We start from the raw sequence: 26,693 nt of genomic DNA on the forward strand, positions 1-26,693 counted from the left end.
GCTCTGATCATAAAGATTAAAGAACTGTGAGGAAAGACAAGGGCTAGGTCAGAGGCAAAGGGAAGAAAGTCTGTTTTCAATTGGTCTTCCAGAGCAAAGAGTTGACCTCAACCGAGTGTTGCAAATAGGCACATTCCAAAGAACAGGACAACGTGCTGAAGGAAAAGACATAGGAGCAGAAATTAGGCCATTCAGCCCATCGAGTCTGCTGCCATTCAATCATGGCTGATACGTTTCTCAAACTCATTCTCCCCATAACTCTTGACCCTCTTGATACTCAAGAAACTATCTCAGTCTTAAATATACTCAATAACCTGCTAAAGGAATGTAATCTTTTGCCTTCTGTGGCAATGAATTCCATTGATTCACCACTCTCTGGCTGAAGAAGTTTCTCCCTATCTCCATTCTAAAAAGGTCTTCCCGTTGCTCTAAGGCTGTGCCCTCGGGTCCTAGTCTCTCATACCAATGGAAACATCGTCCCAAACATACTCTCTGTCCAGGCCATTCAGTATATTTCAATTAAATCCCCAGTCATCCTTCTAAACTCTATCGAGTATAAGCCCAGAGTCCTCAAATGTTCCTCATATGTTAAGCTTTTCATTCCTGGGACCATTCTCGTGAACTTCCTCCAGTTCAGGCCAGTACATCCTTCCTGAGATATCGGGCACAAAACTGCACACAATACTCCAAATGTGGTCTGACCAGAGCCTTATAGAGCCTGATTTTATATTCAAGTCCTCAATACATGCCATCATTACATTTCCTTCCTAACTACTGACTCAACTGAGAAGAGTTTACCATGAGAGAATCCTGGGCTAGAACTTCAGAATTTTCTTCCCATTTAGAAATACTCCCTGCCTCTATTCTTCCTACGAAGGTGCATGTACTCACAATTTCTCCCATTGTACTCCATTTGTCAGTTCTTTGCCCACTCTCCTAACCTGTCCAAATCCTTCTGCAGCCTCCCTACCTCCTCAATGCTACCTGTCCCTCTCCCTATCTTCGTATCAACTGCTAAAGCTTGGGCCAGCTGCTGCCAATGCACAGTGGAGAAAAGCCACAGTCTGAGGTCTTTCTGTCAAAGTACAACAGGCGTCTATCCAGTTATCAGAATCCCCCAGTAGCTCAAATGCTTATAAATATAGTCTTGGAAAAGCAAGAAAGAAATGCTTTGTTCTACATCTGTAAAGACTGCATAGACTTAAATTGCTCTGGTGACTATGTTTGTATATAAAAACTTTTATGAATAAAGTAAATTTTTGAAATGAAAAAAGTACTCTTAATTTGCAAAAGAGCAGCAATAACTGTCTTGTGTGCATCCGCAGAAGCTAAACACTGGAAATCTGGGAAAAATACTCAGCAAGTCAGGCAATATCTAACCATGAGAAGCAGAGCTAGTTTCAGTTAGTTGTCGTGAATTGGTGATTGATCTGAAACGGAAACACTGCTTCCCTCTTCACAGAAGCTTTTTGAGTGTTTTCTGATTTTATTTCCCCTGCATATCTATCGGATTCAATCTCACACCTTCAGATTTGCACGAAAGCCTTCATTTTTAAACCACTCCTGGCTGCTGAAGGTGAATAAATGTGACTTAAAAGAAGTTCTGGGACTTACATATTAATGAACTGAAACCTGCAACCCATTCTAAAAGATGAAAGATTTAACAGCAATCTAGGTTTGTTCAATATATCATTTCAGTTGCATGACACTGTAATCTTTTGCTATAAATTCTGTGCCTTATGATTCTGTTCCACAGTTACCTAATGAAGGAGCGTCGCTCCGAAAGCTAGTGTGCTTCCAATTAAACCTGTTGGACTATAACCTGGTGTTGTGTGATCTTTAACAAGGTGAATAAAAGGTAAAGACTAACACATGACTGAAGGTCATCAGTGCAGTTAGAGTGGGACTGAGAGTCTGATTCTTCCTTCTAACCTAAGGACTTGCTGAGGGTATCTGATTACCAGCTTAAGGCTAAAGGAATGGCATTTCGTTGCAATATAAGACACACAGCTGTTCACATTTGCTCTCAAATGTTTACTCAAATAGCAAGGAGTGATGTGAACCTAGAAGGTTCTTGGTATGAGAAAGAAGTGTTAATGGCGATCCTGATTTACAGCGTAAACACAGACAAGAGGCATTATATTTAATCTACATTTATATTGCACCTATAACATATTAAAGCTTCCTAAGGGAAGTTCCAAATCAAACGTGAAGTTGAGCCATGTATGGAGATATTCGGATAAATGACCAAAAGCTGGGTCAAACCGATCGAATTTGAGAAGAGTCTACAATGAGAGAGAGAGAGAGAGAGAGAGAGAGAGAGAGAGAGAGAGAGAGAGAGAGAGAGAGAGAGAGAGAGTCAAAAATCACACACCACCAGGTTATAGTCCAACTGGTTTGTGTGGAAGCACTTGCTTTCGGAGCACTGCTCCTTCATCAGGTGGTTACCTATTGCTTCCCAATAAACCTGTTAGTCTATAACCTGATGTTGTATGATTTTTAACTTTGTCCACCCCAGTCCAACACCAGCATCTCCAAATCGTAGAATGAGAGAGAGGACGAGATTTGGAGATGCCACTTTGAAAAGCTTAAAGCAATGGAGTGGTTAAATTCAGGGATTCACAAAGCAAAACTGGAGGGAAGCAAAAATCCTGAGAGATTAAAAAAAAAGTCTGAGACATTAACTTTTCTTCTCTCTCCACAGATGCTGTCAGACCTGCTGAATATTTCCAGCATCTTTTGTTTTTACTTTGGATTTCTAGCATCTGCAATAATTCACTCATGTTGCCAAGTTTGGAGTTCAGGTGGTCAGCACTTTTACTGGGAATAGGGCTGAGAGGAACAGGAACAAAATGATGGTGGACTGTGGAGTCAGCCTGGAGTGTGGAGGATCTGTTCTCCTAGCGGAGGGAGAGTGAGATTCTAAAGCTAAGCAAGGGAATGTAGTGGAGGGCAAATTACTAAGGATTCGCTGCAGCAAGTGAAGATGGAGAGGTGCAGGATTAGTTGTGAACAGATGAACAAAATACTGGTGGGTGTGGAGGTCACCATAAGACAGAAGTGGGTCAGAGGGACAGAAACCAGATTCTAGCTGAAGCTGAAAATAAAACAATGAAACCAGTTGGCCAAACTCAGCATGCACCAGCAGCAATGAGAGAAGGTCATAGAAGCATAAACTAGAGCAGGAGTAGGCCATTCAGCCCTTCGAGTCTGCTCTACCATTCAATGGGATCATGGTTGATTATCCTGCCTTGCGAGTAAAGCAAAGAACCTAAATTAATTAACTTAAAATTAGTGACATCCATTCCATTATTTCCTCTTTAATACAGCTTACTCTCTTAGTTCCACGTATGCAGTCTGTTAATTTGCCAAGATCACAATGTACTAGTGGACGACGGAAGTTATTATTTTATTTAAGCCTACACTAAGCTCAGTCTTCTGTACATCATTGTTCTTTCCTTTAGCAAATATTTTTGAGGAGTATAGTTCTCTACAGAACTCAAAGAAAATAGCAGTAGGCCATTCGGCCCTTCGAGCCTGCTCTGCCATTCAATATGATCATAGCTGGGGGGTAGGTTTGCTAGCACTCTTCGGGGGGGTTTAAACTAATTTGGCAGGGGGATGGGATCCGGACTTGTAGTCCAGCAAGTAGGCTAGCTGTGTGTCAGGATGCCCAAGACTGTAGGGAGGCTGTGGAGAAGGTATCACTGACAGGGACTACTTGCGGACACAGAGATGGGCTCAAGTGCGTATACTTCAACGCAAGGAGTATCAGAAATAAGGTGGGTGAACTTAAGGCGTGGATCGGTACCTGGGACTACGATGTTGTGGCCATCACGGAAACGTGGATAGATGAGGGACAGGAATGGCTGTTGGAGGTTCCTGGTTACAGGTGTTTCAGTAAGATTAGGGAGGGTGGGAAAAAAGGAGGGGGGGTGGCATTGCTAATTAGAAATGGTATAACGGCTGCAGAAAGGAAGTTTGAGGGGGATCTGCCTCTGGAGGTAGTATGGGCTGAATTCAGAATTAGGAAAGGTGCAGTCACCTTGTTGGGTGTTTACTATAGGCCCCCCAATAGCAGCAGAGATGTGGAGAAACAGATTGGGAAACAGATTTTGGAAAGGTGCAGAAGCCACAGGGTCGTAGTCATGGGCGACTTCAACTTCCCAAATATTGATTGGAAGCTCTTTAGATCAAGTAGATTGGATGGGGCGGTGTTTGTGCAGTGTGTCCAGGAAGCTTTTCTAACGCAGTATGTAGATTGTCCAACCAGTGGGGAGGCCATATTGGATTTGGTACTCGGTAATGAACCGGGACAAGTGGTGGGCTTGTTAGTGGGTGAACATTTTGGTGATGGTGACCACAATTCTGTGACTTTCACCTTGGTTATGGCGAGAGATAGGTGCGCACAACAAGGTAGATTTTATAATTGGGGGAAGGGAAATTACGATGCTGTAAGGCAGGATTTGAGGAGCATACGTTGGGAGCATAGGCTGTCAGGGAAGGATGTGGTGGAAATGTGGAACTTTTTCAAAGAGCAGATACGACGTGTCCATGATATGTATGTACCTATCAGGCAGGAAAGAAATGGTCGTGTGAGGGAGCCTTGGTTGACGAGAGAGGTTGAATGTCTGGTAAAGAGGAAGAAGGAGGCTTACATAAGGTTGAGGAAACAGGATTCAGACAGAGCAGTGGAGGGATACAGGATAGCCAGAAGGGACCTGAAGAAAGGGATTAGGAGAGCTAAGAGAGGGCATGAAAAATCGTTGGCAGATAGGATCAAGGATAACCCCAAGGCATTTTATGCGTATGTGAGAAACCTGAGAATGACGAGAACGAGGGTAGGTCCGATCAAGGACAATAGTGGGAGACTGTGTATTGAGTCGGAAGAGATAGGAGAGGTCTTGAACAAGTACTTCTCTTCAGTATTTACGAACGAGAGGGACCGTATTGTAGAAGAGGAGAGTGTGAAATGGACTGGTAAGCTAGAAGAGATACCTGTTAGGAAGGAAGATGTGTTGGACATTTTGAACAACTTGAGGATAGACAAGTCCCCCGGGCCTGACGGGATATATCCTAGGATTATGTGGGAAGCAAGAGAGGAAATTGCAGTACCGTTGGCAATGATCTTCTCGTCTTCACTGGCAACGGGGGTGGTACCAGGGGACTGGAGAGTAGCGAATGTTGTGCCCCTGTTCAAAAAAGGGAATAGGGATAACCCCGGGAATTACAGGCCTGTTAGTCTTACTTCTGTGGTAGGCAAAGTAATGGAAAGGGTACTGAGGGATAGGATTTATGAGTATCTGGAAAGACACTGCTTGATTAGGGACAGCCAGCACGGATTTGTGAAGGGTAGGTCTTGCCTTACAAGTCTTATTGAATTCTTCGAGGAGGTGACCAAGCATGTGGATGAGGGTAGAGCAGTGGATGTAGTGTACATGGATTTTAGTAAGGCATTTGATAAGGTTCCCCATGGTAGGCTTATGCGGAAAGTCAGGAGGCATGGGATAGAGGGAAATTTGGCCAATTGGATAGAAAACTGGCTAACCGGTCGAAGGCAGAGAGTGGTGGTAGATGGTAAATATTCAGCCTGGAGCCCAGTTACAAGTGGAGTTCCGCAGGGATCAGTTCTGGGTCCTCTGCTGTTTGTAATTTTTATTAATGACTTAGATGAGGGAGTCGAAGGGTGAGTCAGTAAATTTGCAGATGATACGAAGATAGGTGGAGTTGTGGACAGTGAGGAGGGCTGTTGTCGGCTGCAGAGGGACTTAGATATGATGCAGAGCTGGGCTGAGGAGTGGCAGATGGAGTTCAACCCTGCCAAGTGTGAGGTTGTCCATTTTGGAAGAACAAATAAGAATGCGGAATACAGGGTTAATGGTAGGGTTCTTAGTCAGGTGGAGGAACAGAGGGATCTTGGGGTCTGTGTACATAGATCTTTGAAGGTTGCCACTCAGGTGGATAGAGTTTGTAAGAAGGCCTATGGAGTATTATCGTTCATTAGCAGAGGGATTGAATTCAAGAGTCGTGAAGTGATGTTGCAGCTGTACAGGACTTTGGTTAGGCCACAGTTGGAGTACTGTGTGCAGTTCTGGTCGCCTCACTTTAGGAAAGATGTGGAAGCTTTGGAGAGGGTGCAGAGAAGATTTACCAGGATGTTGCCTGGAATGGAGAGGAAGTCGTACGAGGATAGGTTGAGAGTTCTCGGCCTTTTCTCGTTGGAACGGCGAAGGATGAGGGGTGACTTGATAGAGGTTTATAAGATGATCAGAGGAATAGATAGAGTAGACAGTCAGAAACTTTTCCCCCGGGTACAACAGAGTGTTACAAGGGGACATAAATTTAAGGTGAAGGGTGGAAGGTATAGGGGAGATGTCAGGGGTGAGTTCTTTACCCAGAGAGTGGTGGGGGCATGGAATGCGCTGCCCATGGGAGTGGTAGAGTCGGAATCATTGGCGACCTTTAAGCGGCATTTGGATAGGTACATGGATGGGTACTTAATCTAGGTTAGAAGTTCGGCACAACATCGTGGGCCGAAGGGCCTGTTCTGTGCTGTATTGTTCTATGTTCTATGATCATCCAACTCAGTGACTGTTCCCACTCTCACCCCATATCCACTCCGCACCTACCAACAGCTTTGCGTCAGTTGAAGAAGGCATAATGTGTGGAAAATGTTCTGTTTGTAAAGGACAGGGCCCTGTGTTTGAACAATTGCATTTTCCAAGACATTGAGTCGTATTGCGAGTCTGCTGGTAAAGCATCCACAGTGTTGTATGTTTATCTCACACGGCTGATGTGTGGTATTGTTACTGGACTGGTAACCCAGAGGCCCAGGCTATCGTTCTGCTTGCTGATGAAGGACTTATGCCCGAAACGTTGATTCTCCTGCTCCTCGGATGCTGTGCTTTTCCAGCAGCACACTCTTGACTCTGATCTCCAGCATCTGCAGTCCTCACTTTCTCCTAATGTCCTGGGAGACTTGGGCTCATAAACCCACTACAGTAATCGGTAGAATTTGAATTCAATTCGTAAAATGTGGAACTGAAGGCTAGTCTCAGTAATAATGACCACAGAACCATCATCACATCTCTGAAAACGAGTGACAGAACTCAAAGTGCTTCCTATACAAAGATGCTGTAAGATCTGCTGAGTTTCTCTAGAAATTTCTGTTTTGTTTGTTCCAGCATCTAACGTTCTTTAACTTATTCTGATAAAGACCCAGTTGTCCTTACTTCCTGCTTCTTAATCTTAATGCAGCACCTGATGAAATACCTTTTGGAAAGCAAGTACATCACATCTACTAGTTTTCCTCTATCCACCATGAATATTACTTTGTTAATAATCCAATATATTAGTTACACATAACTTCCCTTTTTGAAAGCCATGTTGCCTCTGCCTGGTCATATAGGAAACCAGCGCTGAAAATGTGTTGCTGGAACAGCGCAGCAGGTCAGGCAGCATCCAGGGAACAGGAGAATCGACGTTTCGGGCATAAGGCCTTCTTCAGGAATGCCTGAAACGTCAATTCTCCTGTTCCCTGGATGCTGCATGACCTGCTGCGCTGTTCCAGCAACACATTTTCAGCTCTGATCTCCAGCATCTGCAGACCTCACTTTCTCCATATAGGAAACCATACAGGGCACGAGCCTGGGCACACTGAATACTGTGAACTGTTTCTGTCCCTCTCTCTAAGGAAATGCAGACTAGCATTAGAGATGGTCCAAAGGAAGTTCAATAGATTGATCCTGAGTACGGAAGGACTATTTTATAAACCAAGGTGGAGTAGGTTAGACCCGCACTCATTGATGTTCAGAAGAAGGAGAGGAGACCTTACTGAAACATGCAAGCAAAAGCAGCAACTGTGCAGGTTCACTGTAGTTTCTCTCTCTCTCTCTCTCTCTCCTGCAATGACCTCACCATGTGCTTCCTTTGTCTGTTCTTCTCCCTTTTAAAACTGCTGATGTTTTAACTTTGTTTTTCCCAAATTCCAAAACAATGCAACAGCATATAAAACAGTAATCGATGCTCCTGGAATTCGAGGAAATCACCTCCAATACCTAAAAAAGGAGCAGCTGTTACAGCCAGAAATTTTTCCCATCCTCCATCTTGGATTACCCAGAATCCTCATCTGGGATTGTTGTTTCCTACTGTGGTAGAAGCTAGGGCCAGAAGGCATAGTTTCGGATTAAGGGGTCACACAGATGAAGAAATGGATCTTCTCACAGAATCCCTACAATGTGGAAGTAGGCCATTTGGTTCATAGAGTCCACACCGACCCTCTGAAGAGCATCCCATCAACCTATGCTCCCACCCTATCCCTGTAACCCTGCATTTCCCACCTAGCCTGCACATTCCTAGACACAATGGGCCATTTAGCATGGCCTACCCACTCTAACTTATACACCTTTGGACTTGGGTTAACGAATCTGTGGAATTCTTTACCACAGAGGTCAGTTGAGGTTGAATCATTTAGTGAATTCAAGGCTAAGACAGCCAATTTTTTTTTTAAATCAGTAAAGGAATCAAGAATTATGGGAAAAGGCAGGAAAGTAGAGCTGATGATTATCAGATCAGGCTCGATCTTATTGAGTTGCGGAGCAGACTCGATGGTCTGAATGGGTTACTGCTGCTCCTACATCTTATTGTCCAGTCCTGTTTTGTAGGAGGGAAAACAACCAGAGCAGTTACTTAATTAAATATTTCCATCTACTCTCCTCCATTATCAAACTGCAGCTTGCTGTGCAGAAAATCTGTTTCTGCATTTCCTACATTACAACAATGGCTAAATGTCACGAAAGTATTTCACCAGTTAGTAAGCATTTTGAGCTGTCCAGCAGTTCTGAAAGCTGCTGTCTAATTCAACTCACTCCACTAACTAGAACTTGAATATTGCTAAGAAGAGGACACATTGTTAAGGCTTCATATCTGGCACTCATCAGGACAAAAGCAAGAATATTAAAAGGTGAGAGACTTAACAAACAATCCAGTTATTTTTCGATATATAATTTCAGTTATACCACACTGTAAACTCTGTGTCCTATGATCTTATAATCCTCAACCACCTGATGAAGGAACAGTGGTCTGAAAGCTACTGCTTCCAAATAAACTTTTTGGGCTATAACCTGGTGTTGTGTGATTTTTAACATTTCAAAAGATCGTAACTATTTATATTACAGGAGCGGACTGGTTGGCCTGGCAGCTTTGTTTGGCTAAGACATTGCTCTGAAGAAAACGACAGGGAGCCTTTGGATTCTCCAGCTCCTGGGTGGGCAACGGGAATGCAAGGCAGTAAAAGTTGTTTCTTTACTTTGCAGAGACTGGTTCCCTGTGTACGGACACATCACTTCCAGCAAGAGTAAATGATCCACACTATGAGCCTGACTGGTAATTTTAAACTGGTTCCTAGTGTAGCTATTGGTGCACTCAGGATTGTTCAACAAGTGCTGCCCCGATTACAAGTGTTTTGTAATAGGTGTTTTCTTTCAAGAATGAGTATTGTAAGCATGGGCTAGTTGAGTATACCCTGGCTTTTAGGAAAAATCAAAGGCACTTCTGTTTGCTTCAATCACACGATAACTCTGCCACGTGGTCTATGTATCACACTGACCCTGAAATGCAATGGTGGGGTGGGCAGGGAGTCTTTTCAAACTGATAGCAGTATTAGCGTAGTGGAAATAGAACTCATGTAATCATTACATGATAGCAGTGTGATGACTTGCTTAACATATAGCTCACCTTTTGAGAGGTCTTACATTTCCTGATCCCTTTTCAGGTCTTTAGCCCATTTGAGAGTTTGCACAATACAGTAAACGACGAACGATCTGGTCAGGACAGTCACTGTCCTGCACAATGGCTTGGTTGTGCTCTACTTCTGCATCATGTTTGCAAAATGGCAAATGCCCTATTTACAAGATTGCTGATGCAGCCAAACCTATAACCGTGAAGCTTTAGGAATCCCAGCATATTTACTGTCTGATGACGATGGCCTTCTGGCAGACTGCAGTGGAGCATCCGAGCACGGATTTCACAACTATCCTGCCTGGGAAAGGGAACATGTTAGACTGTTCCATCTCAAAAAAGTGAAACTGAGCTTTAGAGATATTAAACTGATTACAGGTGGGTGTAGATTCAAGGATTGGAAAGATGTCACCGATGCGCGAGAAGCTTGCATCGGCTGGAAGTTAAGGTTCGTTCCATCAAAAACAGATTTCTTGTGTAAACTGACAAAAACATGAATGAGATCTTGAGATCTCGATGGATCTTGAGATTCCCATCACTACATCATTTACTTGTGCATATATAATGTTATTAAATCTGAATGTAACTCAACAAGTTAAGTTCACAAGTTGAATGGCTGTAGAAGGGTAACTTGTAACCTCCCCCTTGGATTCTTGGTAGCAGTCCACTAAATCTACACTTCACTCCTGCCAAAGCCAATGTACCCTAAGGTGTGCTGCACAAAACTGCTGACAGTTGTGATATAACCAAGGCTCAGGAATGCAATAGACAATAGGTGCAGGAGTAGGCCATTCTGCCCTTCGAGCCTGCACCACCATTCAATATGATCATGGCTGATCATCCTTAATCAGTATCCTATTCCTGCCTTATCTCCATAACCCTTGATTCCACAATCCTTGAGAGCTCTATCCAACTCTTTCTCAAATGAATCCAGAGACTGGGCCTCCACTGCCCTCTGGGGCACAGCATTCCACACAGCCACCACTCTCTGGGTGAAGAAGTCTCTCCTCATCTCTATCCTAAATGGTCTACCCCGTATTTTTAAGCTGTGTCCTCTGGTTCGGCATTCACCCATCAGTGGAAACATGTTTCCTGCCTCCATAGTGTCCAATCCTTTAATAATCTTATATGTCTCAATCAGATCCCCTCTCAGTCTTCCATACTCAAAGGTATACAAGCCCAGTCGCTCCAGTCTTTCAGTGTAAGCTAATCCCGCCATTCCAGGAATTGACTTCGTGAACCTACGCTGCACTCCCTCAATAGCCAGAATGTCTTTTCTCAAATTTGGAGACCAGAACTGCACACACTACTCCAGGTGTGGTCTCACCAGGGCCCTGTACAGCTGCAGAAGAACCGCTTTGCTTCTATACTCAATCCCTCTTGTTATGAAGGCCAGCATGCTATTAGCCTTCTTCACTACCTGCTGTACCTGCATGCTTACCTTCATTGACCGGTGTACAAGAACACCCAGATCTCTCTGTACTGCCCCTTTACATAAATTGATTCCATTGAGGTAGTAATCTGCCTTCCTGTTCTTGCCAAAGTGGATAACCATACATTTATCCACATTAAACTGCATCTGCCATGCATCTGAGCACTCACCTAACTTGTCCAGGTCACCCTGTAATCTCCTGACATCCTCATCACATTTCACCCTGCTGCCCAGCTTAATATCATCAGCAAATTTGCTAATGTTATTACTAATACCATCTTCTATATCATTAACATATATTGTATAAAGCTGCGGTCCCAGTACTGATCCCTGCGGTACCCCACTGGTCACTGCCTGCCATTCCCAAATGGAGCCGTTTATCACTACTCTTGCTTTCCTATCAGCCAACTAACTTTCAATCCAAGTTAGTACTTTGCCCCCAATATCATGCACCCTAATTTTGCTCACTAACCTCCTATGTGGGACTTTATTAAAAGCTTTCTGAAAGTCCAGGTACAATACATCTACTGGATCTCCCTCGTCCATCTTCAGAGTTACATCCTCAAAAAATTCCAGAAGATTAGTCAAGCATGATTTCCCCTTCATAAATGCAACTGCTGTATAGCTTCTACCTCCCGATGTTCTTACCCTCCCCAAGGCTAGCTTCCATTTGCACGTGCACATCATTTAAATGGTCTAAGTGCATGGACTCTAAATAGTTTTGAACTTCCCATGTTTCTCACTTTTCGATGCTTCTAAAAATGGTTTTTAAGCTTTGTACCGTCCAGGTCTGGATGTCAGACATGCACATAGATAACGCAGAGTGAGATAGTAGAGAGATTCCATTCCTGATGAAGAGCTCATGCTCAAAATGTCGACTCTCCTGCTCCTCAGATGCTGCCTGAATGGCTATGCTTTTCAAGCACCACACTTTTTGACTCTGAGCATTTATTTAGACCGGACACTAAATCTTTCTCAATGTCATCACCTCCTAAGTCCATTCCTATCTTTTTCTGACCTCTCCCCACATCACAATCAACCAGATTTATGCAAACAGTTCTTAAAGTTGCAAATAACATCCTCAGTGACAAGAACGAACACAAATTTTTTCCTCATTCTTTTCTGTCTGTTTGCAATCTTCAACATGGTTGAACACATCACCATCTTTAAATACCTTCCCCATAGCTATGCAGGACCTCTACTCAGCTACTCTATTCTCACGTGTACACTGTACTCAGAGAATACAATGGCTTCTCTATATGCTCCCACACTGGTGTCAGCCAAGGATCCATCTTTGATCCCCTCCAATTTCTTATCATTGTAGGTCAGTTAGCTCAGTTGACTGCCACAACTGGCTGTCAGGCTATCATGATGGTTCCACCTTCTCAACCTCACCTGAGGCTGTCAAGTTAAATTTATCACTGCTTTCTAATGAGAGAGTGGGACCATGGAAACTTTGTTTTTGGGTAATGTCACTGAGGGGCATGTAGATTATAAACAAAAGCAAGAATCCATTTTCACATGTATACTAATGACACCAAGCATGATCTCACCAACATCGCCTCGCTTCACCATGATTAAACTATTCAGCTGCATATCTGACCAACAAGCACCCTGTTGAGCAGGAATCTTCTCCAATATCGGGGAAGCTAAAGTCATTATTTCAGAGTGGCGGATCAAGGGTAGTTGCATATCGCCACCGTCAAACCTTTGACTCTCTTTACACAAATATCCTTTGTAGTATGTTTGTTCAAAGAACCTATGATACAAACTGCAGTTACAAAATGGGGCTGGTGATCCCAGTCATAGTAGTTTTATGCTTCTTGTCTGTTGCTTTTCAAATAAAGTGGGCAGAGGGAGAACATTTGGCAAACTTTAATTGCCACTAATGAGGCCTTTTTGGAGAAAGTGTTGTGTTATCCATCTGCCATTCCCAGCAGGCTGCTCACTAATAACACTATCGCCAGATTACATCTGTGCATTTTAGACAGCGTGCCACGGCATTCACTTCGCAATTTTCTGCATTTCGAGAGATCAGGTACATCTTATGTTTGGCCCTTCCCCTTCTTAGTCCAGGCATTGTGCAGGAAACTTTACTACGCTTTATAAAATTGATTGTTATTTTCATAATGTGGAGCAACATTGTCATAGTCCTGTTCACTAGAGAGAGAAATGACTGATGGTGGTTAACCTGAGGGTCACCACACCTCTGGCTAGGAGAGAGGTTCAGAAGGAGAGTCCCTCATGGTAATCTCATTTGGTGCAAGAACTGAACCCACACTATTGGTGCCACTTTGAATTGCAAACCAGCTAACTAGTTGAGCTAAGCCACCCTCTACCATAGGTACGACCCTGTGAATCTTGCCAGCGAAGTCTACCAACGATTTCTACTCATCCACAACCCCTGCTTAGCAAAGCAGCATAAAGCTCCCTAACCTTCCCAGGCTACCTGCCTTTTTGACTTGAAATGCAGGTTTACTTGATGTTATGGGGCAGCACGGTGGCTCAGTGGTTCACACTGCTGTGTCACACAGTGCCTAGGGTTCGATTCCACCCTCGGGCGACTGCCTGAACAGAGTTTGCACATTCTTCCAGTGTCTGCGTGGGTCTTCTCCGGGTGCTCCAGTTTCCTCCCACAGTCCAAAGATGTGCAGGTTAGGTGAACTGGCCATGCTAAATTACCCATAGTGTTTAGGGATGTGCAGGCTGGGCACATTAGTTAGGGGAAATGTAAAGTAATAGGGTAGGGGAATGGGTCTGGGTGGGATACTCTTCAGAGGGTTGGTGTGGACGTGTTGGGCCAAATGGCCTGTTTGCACACTGTAGCGATTCTATGGTTCTTTGTTATTCACCCTCAGGGGTTGGTTAGCTCAGCTGGCTTATAACATGGAGTAACGCCAACAGAATGGGTTCAATTCATGCACTGACTGATGTTACCATAAAGGATTCTCCTTTTGCCTGACACGTGCTAACCCTCAGGTCAAACCACCAATCATCTCCCTTTCTCATCAGAGAGCAGGACTATAGTGACTTTATTTATTATTTTCATTTCAGCCAATTTTTACATACGGTCTAACAAGGTTTACCTCAAACTAGCTTGAGCTGAAAATGTGTTGCTGGAAAAGCGCAGCAGGTCAGGCAGCATCCAAGGAGCAGGAGAATCGACGTTTCGGGCATGAGCCCTTCTTCAGATACGTCGATTCTCCTGTTCCTGGATGCTGCCTGACCTGCTGCGCTTTTCCAGCAACACATTTTCAGCTCTGATCTCCAGCATCTGCAGTCTTCACTTTCTCCTCAAACTAGCTTAGCCACTTTAAATAGACTTTAAATAAACAAAATAAGCATTAATTTCCATACCTTTTCCAAGCTGGATGCAAATTCCACGTGTTCCAATCAATTCTGACTCAATTTCCAAGCTTAACTGGTAAATAACTGGGATCATCTCAACCAGAAAGCTAACACATTTTATCTCAGCATTCAATCATTGAGTTGCATCAGACAAACACCTTCATGTCAGCGAACCTCCCATTGAACAACACAAGGATTATTATCTCAATCTTGTCAGCTTCTCGAGCTGATTGCCTTCCTGTAATTAATCATTCTAGTGTCTTTCCAATGAGGAAGGCTGCAGCAGCAATAAATTCTTGGACTGGATTTGGAAAAGCAGAGGGGGAACTGTTCACCCATCCCCACAGAATGGAAGTATGCCAACAGGTGAAGCATTGGATTGATGCCTATCCTGCAGCTCCACCACAGAGCCAGCAGCTAAACAAGGCGAGAGTGGGACTGCTGCTTCTCAGTGGGACAGTATCAAGAATGGTCAGCAACCACAGCAGGGTCAGGGCTCAGGTGGGAGGTGCTGACAGGACTGCAAGGTCAGGCAGAAAGAGCAATAGCTCAAGGAGATCACCAAGTCCTGGGTTTTTAAGATGGGTTGGCATCCAAGTGCCAAGTAGTGGGATTTGACCTTCGCATCAAAAGACATAGGAGCAGATGGCAGCCGTTTAGCCTGTCAAGTCTGCTCCACTATTCAATGAGATCATGGCTAGCTCATATTCCTCAACCCCACTTTCCTGCCTTTTACCCATGGCTCTTAATTCCTTCTGGTCCTAGCTTCTCTCACAAAGGGCAACAACTTTTCTGTATCTGTCAATTTCCCCAAGAATCTTGTGGGTTTCCATAACATCTTCTCTCTACTGGCTCAGTAGTTAACATTGATGCCTCACAATGCCATAAACCTGGGTTCAATTCCAGCCTTGGATGTCTATCTGTGTGGAGTTTGCACTGTTTCTTCCCACAGTCCAAAGATGTGCAGGTTAGGTGGATTAGTCAGGCTACATTCCTGATGTTTATGCCTATACGTTGACTCTCCTGCTCCTCAGATACTGCCTGATCTGCTGCGCTTTTCCAGCACCACACTTTTTGACTCTGATCTCCAGCATCTGCAGTCCTCACTTTCTATAAATTGCTAAATTGCCTATAGTATCCAGGGATGTATAGGTTAGAGGGATTTGCTGTGGGAAACAAAGGGTTAAAAGGATAGGCTAGGAGGTTGAGTCAGGGTGGGATGCTTTTCAGGAGAGTCAGTGTGGATTTGTTGGACCAATTGGCCTGTTTCCATGCAGTAGGGTTCTATACAACCAGCATGTGAAAGGACACAGCAGGTACTTGGACTTTCATTTACACTTGCCATGTACACAAGAAAAAAAAAATCATTAATTAACCCATTTCCAAAGTACAATGCTCAGGATATACTTTATTTTCATAAAATGAATCCCTACAGTATAGAAACAGGCCATTCGGCCCAACAAGTCCACACCGACCCTCTGAAAAGTAATCCATCCAGACTCTTTCCCTATTACTCTACATTTACCCGTGACTATTGCACCTAACCCAAACATCCCTGAATACTGGGGTAAATTACCTTGGTCACCTCACCTAACCTGCACATCTTTGGACAGTGGGGGGAAAACTCACGCAGACACGGGGAGAATGTGCAAACTGCACAGACGGTCATCCAAGGATGGAATTGAACCCAGATCTCTGGCGCTGTGAGGTCGCTGTGCTAACCACTGAGCCACCATGCTGCCCATTTCTTGATAAACTATAAATACTTTGAGCTGAAAATGTATTGCTGGAAAAGCGCAGCAGGTCAGGCAGCATCCAAGGAACAGGAGAATCAACGTTTCGGGCACAAGCCCTTCTTCAGGAATGAGGAAAGTGTGTCCAGCAGGCTAAGATAAAAGGTAGGGAGGAGGGATTTGGGGGAGGGGCTTTGGAAATGCGATAGGTGGAAGGAGGTCAAGGGGAGGGTGATAGGCCGGAGTGGGGTGGGGGCGGAGAGGTCAGGAAGAAGATTGCAGGTTAGGAAGGCGGTGCTGAGTTCGAGGGATTTGACTGAGACAAGGTGGGGGGAGGGGAAATGAGGAAACTGGAGAAATCTGACTTCATCCCTTGTAGTTGGAGGGTTCCTAGGCGGAAGATGAGGCGCTCTTCCTCCAACTGTCGTGTTGCCATGGTCTGGCGATGGAGGAGTCCAAGGACCTGCATGTCCTTGGTGGAGTGGGAGGGGAAGTTAAAGTGTTGAGCTACGGGGTGGTTGGGTTGGTTGGTCCAGGTGTCCCAGAGGTGTTCTCTGAAACGTTCCGCAAGTAGGTGGCCTGTCTCCCCAATATAGAGGAGGCCACATCGGGTGCAGCGGATGCAATAAATGGTGTGTGTGGAGGTGCAGGTGAATTTGTGGCGGATATGGAAGTGTCCCTTGGGGCCTTGGAAGGAAGTAAGGGGGGAGGTGTGGGCGCAAGTTTTGCATTTCTTGCGGTTGCAGGGGAATGTGCCGAGAGTGGAGGTTGGGTTGGTGGGGGGTGTGGACCTGACGAGGGAGTCATGGAGGGAGTGGTATTTTCGGAACGCTGATAGGGGAGGGGAGGGAAATATACCCCTGGTGGTGGGGTCCGTTTGGGGGTGGCGGAAATGACGGCGGATGATACGTTGTACATGGAGGTTGGTGGGGTGGTAGGTGAGGACCAGTGGGGTTCTGTCCTGGTGGCGGTTGGAAGGGTGGGGCTCAAGGGCGGAGGAGCGGGAAGTGGAAGAGATGCGGTGGAGGGCATCGTCAACTACGTCTGGCGGGAAATTGCGGTCCTTGAAGAAGGAGGCCATCTGGGTTGTACGGTTTTGGAACTGGTCATCCTGGGAGCAGATGCGGTGGAGACGAAGGAATTGTGAATATGGGATGGCGCTTTTACAGGGGGCAGGGTGGGAGGAGGTATAGTCTAGGTAGCTGTGGCTATGACTCCCACAGCTACCTAGACTACACCTCTTCCACTTCCCGCTCCTCCGCCCTTGAGCCCCGCCCCTCCAACCACCACCAGGACAGAGCCCCACTGGTCCTCACCTACCACCCCACCAAACTCCATGTACAACGTATCATCCGCCATCATTTCCGCCACCTCCAAACGGACCCCACCACCAGGGATATATTTCCCTTCCCTCCCCTCCCCTATCAGCGTTCCTAAAAGACCACTCTCTCCATGACTCCCTCGTCAGGTCCACACCCCCCACCAACCCAACCTCCACTCCCGGCACCTTCCCCTGCAACCGCAAGAAATGCAAAACTTGCGCCCACACCTCCCCGCTTACTTCCCTCTAAGGCTCCAAGGGACACTTCCATATCCGCCACAAATTCACCTGCACCTCCACACACATCATCTATTGCATCCGCTGCACCCGATGTGGCCTCCTCTATATTGGGGAGACAGGCCGCCTACTTGCGGAACGTTTCAGAGAACACCTCTGGGACACCCGGACCAACCAACCCAACCACCCCATAGCCCAACACTTTAACTCCCCCTCCCACTCTACCAAGGACATGCAGGTCCTTGGACTCCTCCATCGCCAGACCATGGCAACACGACAGTTGGAGGAAGAGTGCCTCATCTTCTGCCTGGGAACCCTCCAACCACAAGGGATGAAGTCAGATTTCTCCAGTTTCCTCATTTCCCCTCCCCCCACCTTGTCTCAGTCAAATCCCTCGAACTCAGCACCGCCTTCCTAACCTGCAATCTTCTTCCTGACCTCTCCGCCCCCACCCCACTCCGGCCTATCACCCTCCCCTTGACCTCCCTCCACCTATCGCATTTCCAAAGCCCCTCCCCCAAGTCTCTCCTCCCTACCTTTTATCTTAGCCTGCTGGACACACTTTCCTCATTCCTGAAGAAGGGCTTGTGCCCGAAACGTCGATTCTCCTGTTCCTTGGATGCTGCCTGACCTGCTGCGCATTTCTAGCAACACATTTTCAGCTATGATCTCCAGCATCTGCAGCCCTCACTTTCTCCTATAAATACTTTGAGCCATTTGGCATTAACCGCGCAGCACACATCAGGTCCCTACAATATTCTGAATGCCTTATTTGAACCCCCAACAAGAACAGGGATGAGAGAGTTAAAATATTGCTAGCATGTTCTGAACCATGCACAGATGTCACTTGGAATGACCCATCACTGCAAAAGCTAGAGACATTTTTGGGCACCTGGGGTAGAGATAATCACAGTCACAAAGATGGAAGTTGACAGTCTGTGTGTTGGACAGGATTACATTTACATTTCAATAGTATTTCACATACATCCCTGCATTTTGCACAAGGCATCTTTATCTAGACACAGAGATATTTTGAGCATAGTGCAGACCTCTGAAATCTCATTATGCAAAAAAACACCACTATCTTCTATTACAGTTAGATCGAAATATAAATCAAGTTATTATTTAGTTTCTTTACTCTTCACACCAATTCACTGAATCCAATTTTAAAACAAATGAACTGCGGATGCTGGAAATCAGAAAAAAAAAACCTGAAAATGCTGAAAAATCTCAGCAGCTTTGGCAACATTGTGGAGAGAAATCAGAGTTAATGTTTCAAATCCAGTGACCGTTTTCAGAAAAGGGTTCCGAAAAGAGTCACTGGTCCCGAAACATTGATTCTAATTTCTCTCCACAGATACTGCCAGACCTGCTGAGATTTTCCAGCAATTTCTGTTTTTGTCACTGAATCTAATTGTGATTTGGGATATTACCTTATCCTGAGAAGTAGTTTTCATGTTAAGCCCTCACAGTATGTATCACACAAATATCTACCAGAGAGGACTCCAGGTTACTAGTGCCAATCCTAAATTTGATTACAATCCTACGTGCAATTTTTGCAAACAACCACACAGTGTTGTGTGGGAAATCTGGAGTGGTGTAGTTGCTGGAGAAGTTTGGAGGGATCTTCTTCTCTTGGAAGACAATCATGGTTCTCATTGCCAGTGTGAGGTGAATTTGGGAATAGGGAGGCTAATCCCAAACTATTTTCACTTAACATCCAAATGCACGCACTCTTCAACAGACAGAAAGATCCTGCATTTACATAGCACCTTTCAAATTCCAAAGATGTCCCAAATCATTTCACAGCCAATTGACTATTTCTGAATTGTATTGTATTTCCATTATATGACAGAACAACCAATTTTCACAATATCAATGAGATAAAGAGCCAATTTATTGATAAAAGATAAATTGTGGCCACAAAAGTTGAACGAAACAAAATCACGTATTTCTGTATGGATCACAGTCAGACTTTTCATGACAATCCAACAGATTGAAGTGTGTCTCCTCTGAAAGTATGCACAATGTCCCCATTAACATGCTGAAGTGTCAGTCTAGAGTGCGTTCTCAAATCCTGGATACAGGAAAGCCATTGAATGGGAACGGGAAACTGCTTCTTCATTCAGTTCCTCTGCACCCAAACACCACCATCCACCTCCCTGAATTTATCAATACTCGAGTGGACATCTGTAACCTTGCTGGAAATAATGTTTAATGGGATAAGGCATCTGTCCAAGAACCTCCCATTACAGTACAGCAAGCAACTGAAAACCATGTAAAATCTGATGGACTGAGAGCACCAGAGAATATAGAGTCAGAGATGTACAGCATGGAAACAGACCCTTCGGTCCAACCCGTCCATGCCGACCAGATATCCCAACCCAATCTAGCCCCACCTGCCAGCACCTGGCCCATATCCCTCCAAACCCTTCTTATTCATATACCCATCCAAATGCCTCTTAAACGTTGCAATTGTACCAGCCTCCACCACATCCTCTGGCAGCTCATTCCATACACGTACCACCCTCTGCGTGAAAAGGTTGCCCCTTAGGTTTAGGGTGAGAGGGGAAAGATATAAGAGAGACCTATGTCCTCTAGTTCTGGACTCCCCAACCCCAGGGAAAAGACTTTGCCTATTTATCCTATCCATGCCCCTCATAATTTTGTAAACCTCTATAAGGTCACCCCTCAGCCTCTGTCGCTCCAGGGAAAACAGCCCCAGCCTATTCAGCCTCTCCCTGTAGCTCAGATCCTCCAACCCTGGCAACATCCTTGTAAATCCTTTCTGAACCCTTTCAAGTTTCACAACATGTTTCCAATAGGAAGGAGACCAGAATTGCATGCAATATTCCAACAGTGGCCTAACCAATGTCCTGTACATCCGCAACATGACCTCCCAACTCCTGTACTCAATACTCTGACCAATAAAGGAAAGCATACCAAATGCCTTCTTCACTATCCTATCTACTTGCGACTCCACTTTCAAGGACCTATGAACCTGCACTCCAAGGTCCCTTTGTTCAGTAATACTCCCTAGGACCTTACCATTAAGTGTATAAGTCCTGCAAAGATTTGCTTTCCAAAAATGCAGCACCTTGCATTTATCTGAATTAAACTCCATCTGCCACTTCTCAGCCCATTGGCCCATCTGATCAAGATCCTGTTGTAATCGGAGGTAACCCTCTTCGCTGTCCACTACACCTCCAACTTACTAACTGTACCTCTTATGCTCGCATCCATATCTGATGTGAAACGTGAATTGTAAATATGGTTTGCAATGTTAAGTGTGATGAGGCATCTCTACTGAAAGAACTCCCTTTGTGATGTAATTTAGGTAATGTCAAACTTGAACTGTAACACAGTGCATATATAAATGTAGGAATTAGGAGTACACTACTCAGCACCTCTAGTCTGCTCTACCACACGATTACAGATTAAGATTAAGATTAAAGGTGTGTCTTCAACTACACCTTCTTGCCTACCCCAATGGCCGCAGACACCTCACTATCAAAATCCTATCTTCTTCTGAAACTTAGAATCCCTACAGTGTGGAAACAGGCCCTTCGGCCCAGCAAGTCCCACACCGACCCTCCGAAGAGTAACCCACTGTCTTATTTCTCTACATTTCCCCTGATTAATGCACCAAACATTACAGGCAATTTAGCACAGCCAATCCACCTAACCTGCATATCTTTAGACTGTGGGAGGAAACCGGAGCACGAAGACGCAGGGAGAATGTGCAAACTCCACAGACAGTTGCCCGAGGCTGGAATCAAACCTGGGTCCCTGGAGCCGTGAGGCTGCAGTGCTAACCACTGAGCCACTGTGCCGCTTGGAAGAATTCAAAGACTTCACCTTCACCACTCTCTGTAGACAAGAGTTTTAGAGATTCACAACCCTCAGAACATACATACAAATGTCAGAAACAACAGTCAGCCGTTTGGTCCTTCGAACTTGCTGCCCCATTCATTCAGATCATGGCTGATTGGATTTTAGCCTCCACTCTACATTTCTTTATACCCCCAACAATCTTTCATCCCTTTGCTCATCAAAAAAAAAATCTACCTACCTCAGCCTTTAAGAATATGTAAAGATTCTATTTTGAGAAATCGAATCCCAAAGACTCTCAACGAAAGACATTTTCTGTCTCAAATGGGAGACTACGGAGTTGTAAACAACATCCTCTAGTGCGAGACCCCTTGACAGTGGGTGGGTGGGGGAGGGGAGCGGGGGGAGTTATTCTTTCAACAACAAACCTATCAAGCCTCCTCAGAATCATGCCTGTTTCAAGAAGATCCCATCTTATTCCTCTGTTTTCACAAATTTCATTAATAAAATAATATTTTTGGGAGAAAATAATTTTGAAGAAGCATTAGGGAACAAAAGGGAGAATATAGCCATTCAGTATCATGTAATTGATACCTGCATTTTCACTGCCTGGTAACCTATCAAGGTGTCTGTCAGCTCACAGATGGTAAATTCAAGCAGGAGACTGGTACAGGACCTCCCAAAAAAGTAAAGGTGGGGAGAAAAATCTTCGCAGTAAGACTGCTGTGTGAAGTACACCAAGCCACTGAAAATTCCAAAACTGAAGTTGCTAGAAAGCTCAGCAGGTCTGGCAGCATCTGTGAACAAAGTTAAAAATCACACAACACCAGGTTATAGTCCAACAGGTTTAACTGAAAACAGTAGCTTTTGGAGCACTGCTCCTTCATCAGGTGGTTCATCAAGTCCACCAACCACCTGATGAAGGTGCAGTGCTCCAAAAGCTAGTGTTTTCAGTTAAACCTGTTGGACTATAACCTGGCGTTGTGTGATTTTTAACTTTGTCCACTCCAGTCCAACACATGCACGTCCACATCATAGCTTCTGTGAAGAGAAGTCAGGAGTTAACGTTTCAGGTCCGGTGACCCTTCCTCAGAACACCAGACCCGAACTGTTAAGTCTGATTTCTCTCCATAGATACTCCCAGAGCTGCTGAGCTTTTCCAGCAATTTTGGTTTTTGTTTCTAGATTTAGAGCATCCGCAGTTCATTCAGTTTTTTATTTAGTGGAAACCGTGTAGGACAGCCAATGGTAGGCAATGAGAAACCTGGGTTAGATCACTCCCTTTGGTACCCATTGGTGCCACTTGTGCCCAGGTGTATGTGGAGAGTCAGACCTGAAGATTTTGAAAACCAAATCACTGCGCCCACACACACACACAGTTTACCCCCCACCCCCCACTTCCCTATGCCAGCCCTTTTTAACCCATTCCCTCCCACACCCACTCCTCTGCCTGGGCCACCCACTTTGCCGCCAACTCTCTGCCAGGAAGCGGAGTGGGGATAGAAACAAAACAGGGAAAAAGGATAAATCCAGTACAAGGGCTGAAAGATCCCAGAGATCCAACATTCAATAGGGAGGCGGGTACAACAGGCACCAGAACACTACAAAACAATCTAGACTTTAAACACATTCCGGCACATTTGTATACCCAACGCCGAGCTTGCCCGGGCCATACACAATCTGAAACAAAACTAAACAATTCCCACCTGAGAACCACGAGGTCAGCACATTTGCAGAAATAATGCTCAGACACCGCGCGGTTAAAGGCAACACAACAATCACAGCAAAGCTGGTTTGTCAGAAATCAATCGGGAAAGACGCTGTTATATAAAACACACACCCCGTCTAGAAACACCCCACGAACGCGCCTGCAATAACACAGAGTGAATAGACTTTAAAACAGTCCAGGTCGTGAAAAGAGGATTCTCACATTGACACCCCAACAAGTATTTAACAATCCTCCCTTTACTCACGCATTTCCAGATTAATTGACGCTTTTCTTAACTGTCCACTTGCACATTTTGGAATAGCTTCTAACTTGCCGAAACACCAACATCTTAATTTCCAAAATAAAAATACACTTTTTTTTAAAAAAAAGCAAAATACTCAACGCTTTGGACCGATTAAATTGGGTTTGCAAAAGGAACTTAAATGTTATCTACACTCGTTTTTATTAACTGGCTTTGTTCCCCCCTTAAGTCTTGGTCTAAACCCACCTTTAAATGGCAAGTGAATCGAGCAATTGTCATTTTTCAGAGGGGCTCCTCTGCATTTAACAGTGTTGGAGAGATAGTGGAAATTTCCACCATGTGAACAGAGCACAGAAAACACTCAGTTTCATGTTTCATGAATGACAGGACACGCCCTGGACCAGTCAATCAAATCGGAACTGTCCAAGAAGAACCAGCATAAACAAAGGGGACTCCAGCTCACCACAGTATCCGCTTTGCAGACACAATCTGGCGGTGCAGTGTTGTTCTTAAAGGAATACTGACCAAACCTTCCCCAAAAGTCAGACACCCCAAAGAAGTCTAATTCGTGCCTCATTAAAGAAAAAAATGCACATCCAACCATCAAATTGCCAACAGACCCAATGCTGTCTCCTATATGTTTCTCTTTGGAAATACATTCCTTACTCTCTCATCTGTCTCAATCTCATATCGCTGCAAAAAAAACTTCCCTCCCCCACCCCAGGATTCCCAGGCCGGGAGGGTATTTGTGCTAACGCTACATGTGGCGTTTCTGAGTTGCAACTTTGACTGCGGTGCTGCTGAGTGTGGATTGTGCTTTTTTTTTTCCCAAATATGCTCATTCATAGCAAACGTGTGGAGTCCGGTTTTCCTGGTGCATTGGTGACTGTAACAGCGTTATTAATAGTTTGAGTGTGCATCCACGTTTCTTTTTGCAGAAGAGTAATGTACTGAAGATGGTAGGGATCCGAATTAAAAGCAGGAAGTTCTGGAGAGACTTGGCAGCATCTGTGGAGAGAGGAATCCAGCTAACATTTGCAATTCAATAAGGATTCTTCCTAACGCTTCATGTTAGACTTCACTCACAGGAACATTGGAAACTGGGACAGCGGTAGGCCATTCCACCCCTCCAGCCTGCTCTGCCAATCATAAACATAGAACAGTACAGCACAGTACAGGCCCTTAGACCCTCGATTTTGTGCTGACCTTCTATCCTACTGTAAGATCAGACTAACCGACATACCCTTCATTGTACTAACTTCCATGTGCCTATCCAAAAGTCACTTAAATGTCCCTAATGTACCTGACTCTACTACCAATGCATTCCACGCACCCACCACTTTCTAAGTAAAGAACCTACCTCTGACATCTTCCCAAAACCTTCCTCCAATCACATTAAAATTATGCCCTCTCATGATAGATATTTCTGCCATGGGAAAAAGTCTCTGTCTATCCAGTCTATCCAAGCCTCTCAACATCCTGTACATCTCTATCAAGTCACCTCTCATCCTTCAAAAAACAGAGAACATTACAGCGTAGTACAGGCCCTTCGGCCCTCGATGTTGTGCTATTTTCTGTGTCTGTAGATTGATAGAAACAAAAATGGCCTTCAGTAGTTCTTCTTGTCAGATGTGGGAGTTTAGGGTGAGTTTACAGGTTACTGAGGATTATATCTGCAATAAATGTCATTGCTTATGAATCTTATCAGATCTAATGGATCAGTTGGAGAGACAGTTAGAGGCATTGAGGAATTCACAAGAGCAAGAGGATGTGATGGATGGCAGTTATAGAGTCATAGAGATGTACAGCATGGAAACAGACCCTTCGGTCCAACCCGTCCATGCCAACCAGATATCCCAACCCAATCTAGTCCCACCTGCCAGCACCCAGCCTATATCCCTCCAAACCCTTCCTATTCATATACCCATCCAAATGCCTCTTAAATGTTGTAATTGTACCAGCCTCCACCACATCCTCTGGCAGCTCATTCCATACACGTACCACCCTCTGCGAGAAAACGTTGCCCCTGAGGTCTCTTTTATATCTTTGCCCACTCACTCTAAACCTATGCCCTCTAGTTCTGGACTCCCCGACCCCAGGGAAAAGACTTTGTCTATTTATCCTATCCATGCCCCTCATAATTTTGTAAACCTATATCAGGTTACCATTCAGCCTCCAAAGCTCCAGGGAAAACAGCCCCAGCCTGTTCAGCCTCTCCCTGTAGCTCAGATCTTCCAACCCTGGCAACATCCTTGTAAATCTTTTCTGAACCCTTTCAAGTTTCACAATATCTTTCCGGTAGGAAGGAGACCAGAATTGCACGCAATATTCCAACAGTGGCCTAACCAATGTCCTGTACAGCCGCAACATGACCTCCCAACTCCTGTACTCAATACTCTGACCAATAAAGGAAAGCATACCAAACGACGCCTTCACTATCCTATCCACTTTCAAGGAGCTATGAATCTACACTCCAAGGTCTCTTTATTCAGCAACACTCCCTAGGACATTACCATTAAGTGTATAAGTCCTGCTAAGATTTGCTTTCCCAAAATGCAGCACCTTGCATTTATTTGAATTAAACTCCATCTGCCACTTCTCAGCCCATTAGCCCATCTGGTCCAGATCCTATTGTAATAGGAAGGGAGAAAAGTTGCAGATAGAGTCGGATAGATGGGTTAACTCCAGGAAAGGTAAGAAGGGTAGGCAGGTAGTGCAGGAGTCTTCTGTGGCTATTCCCATTTCAAACGAGTATGCTGTTTTGGAAATTGTAGGGGGTGATGGAACATAGTACGAACAGCCAAGTTTCTGGCATTGAAACTGGCTCTGACGCAATGAGGGGTATGTTGGGTTCCAAAAGATTTATTGTGTTATGGGATTCTCCAGTCCGAAGTACAGACAGACGTTTCTGTGGCCAGCAGTGAAAAAGCAGAATGGTGTGTTGCTTCCCTGGTGCCAGGATCAAGGATGTCTCAGAGAGGGTGCAGAATATTCTCACGGGGGAGAGGGGCCAGCAGGAAGTCATTGTACATATTAGAACCAACGGCATTGGAAGGGAAAAGGATGAGGTTCTGAAGGGAGAA

The 26,693-nt window shown here is 44.9% G+C and overlaps 1 protein-coding gene across 2 annotated transcripts in view; it reads right to left on the reverse strand.

The window, feature by feature from the left end:
- Positions 1-23,930, reverse strand: part of LOC122559311 (sodium-coupled neutral amino acid transporter 4-like) — a 115,961-nt gene extending 92,031 nt beyond the window's left edge. The window contains exon 1 of one of the 2 annotated variants that reach the window (XM_087997011.1): positions 23,857-23,930. The gene's annotated coding sequence lies outside the window, so the exon portion shown is untranslated. Of the gene's footprint in view, positions 1-23,613; positions 23,789-23,856 lie in introns of those variants that run through there. The other variant, XM_087997012.1, reaches the window with a different exon arrangement.
- Between the last annotated feature and the right edge of the window lie 2,763 nt (positions 23,931-26,693).

This window comes from Chiloscyllium plagiosum, unplaced genomic scaffold (assembly GCF_037043375.1).
Source record: "Chiloscyllium plagiosum isolate Xiang-an unplaced genomic scaffold, Cpla_swu_hap1 HiC_scaffold_19, whole genome shotgun sequence".
Classification (NCBI taxonomy): Eukaryota; Metazoa; Chordata; class Chondrichthyes; order Orectolobiformes; family Hemiscylliidae; genus Chiloscyllium; species Chiloscyllium plagiosum.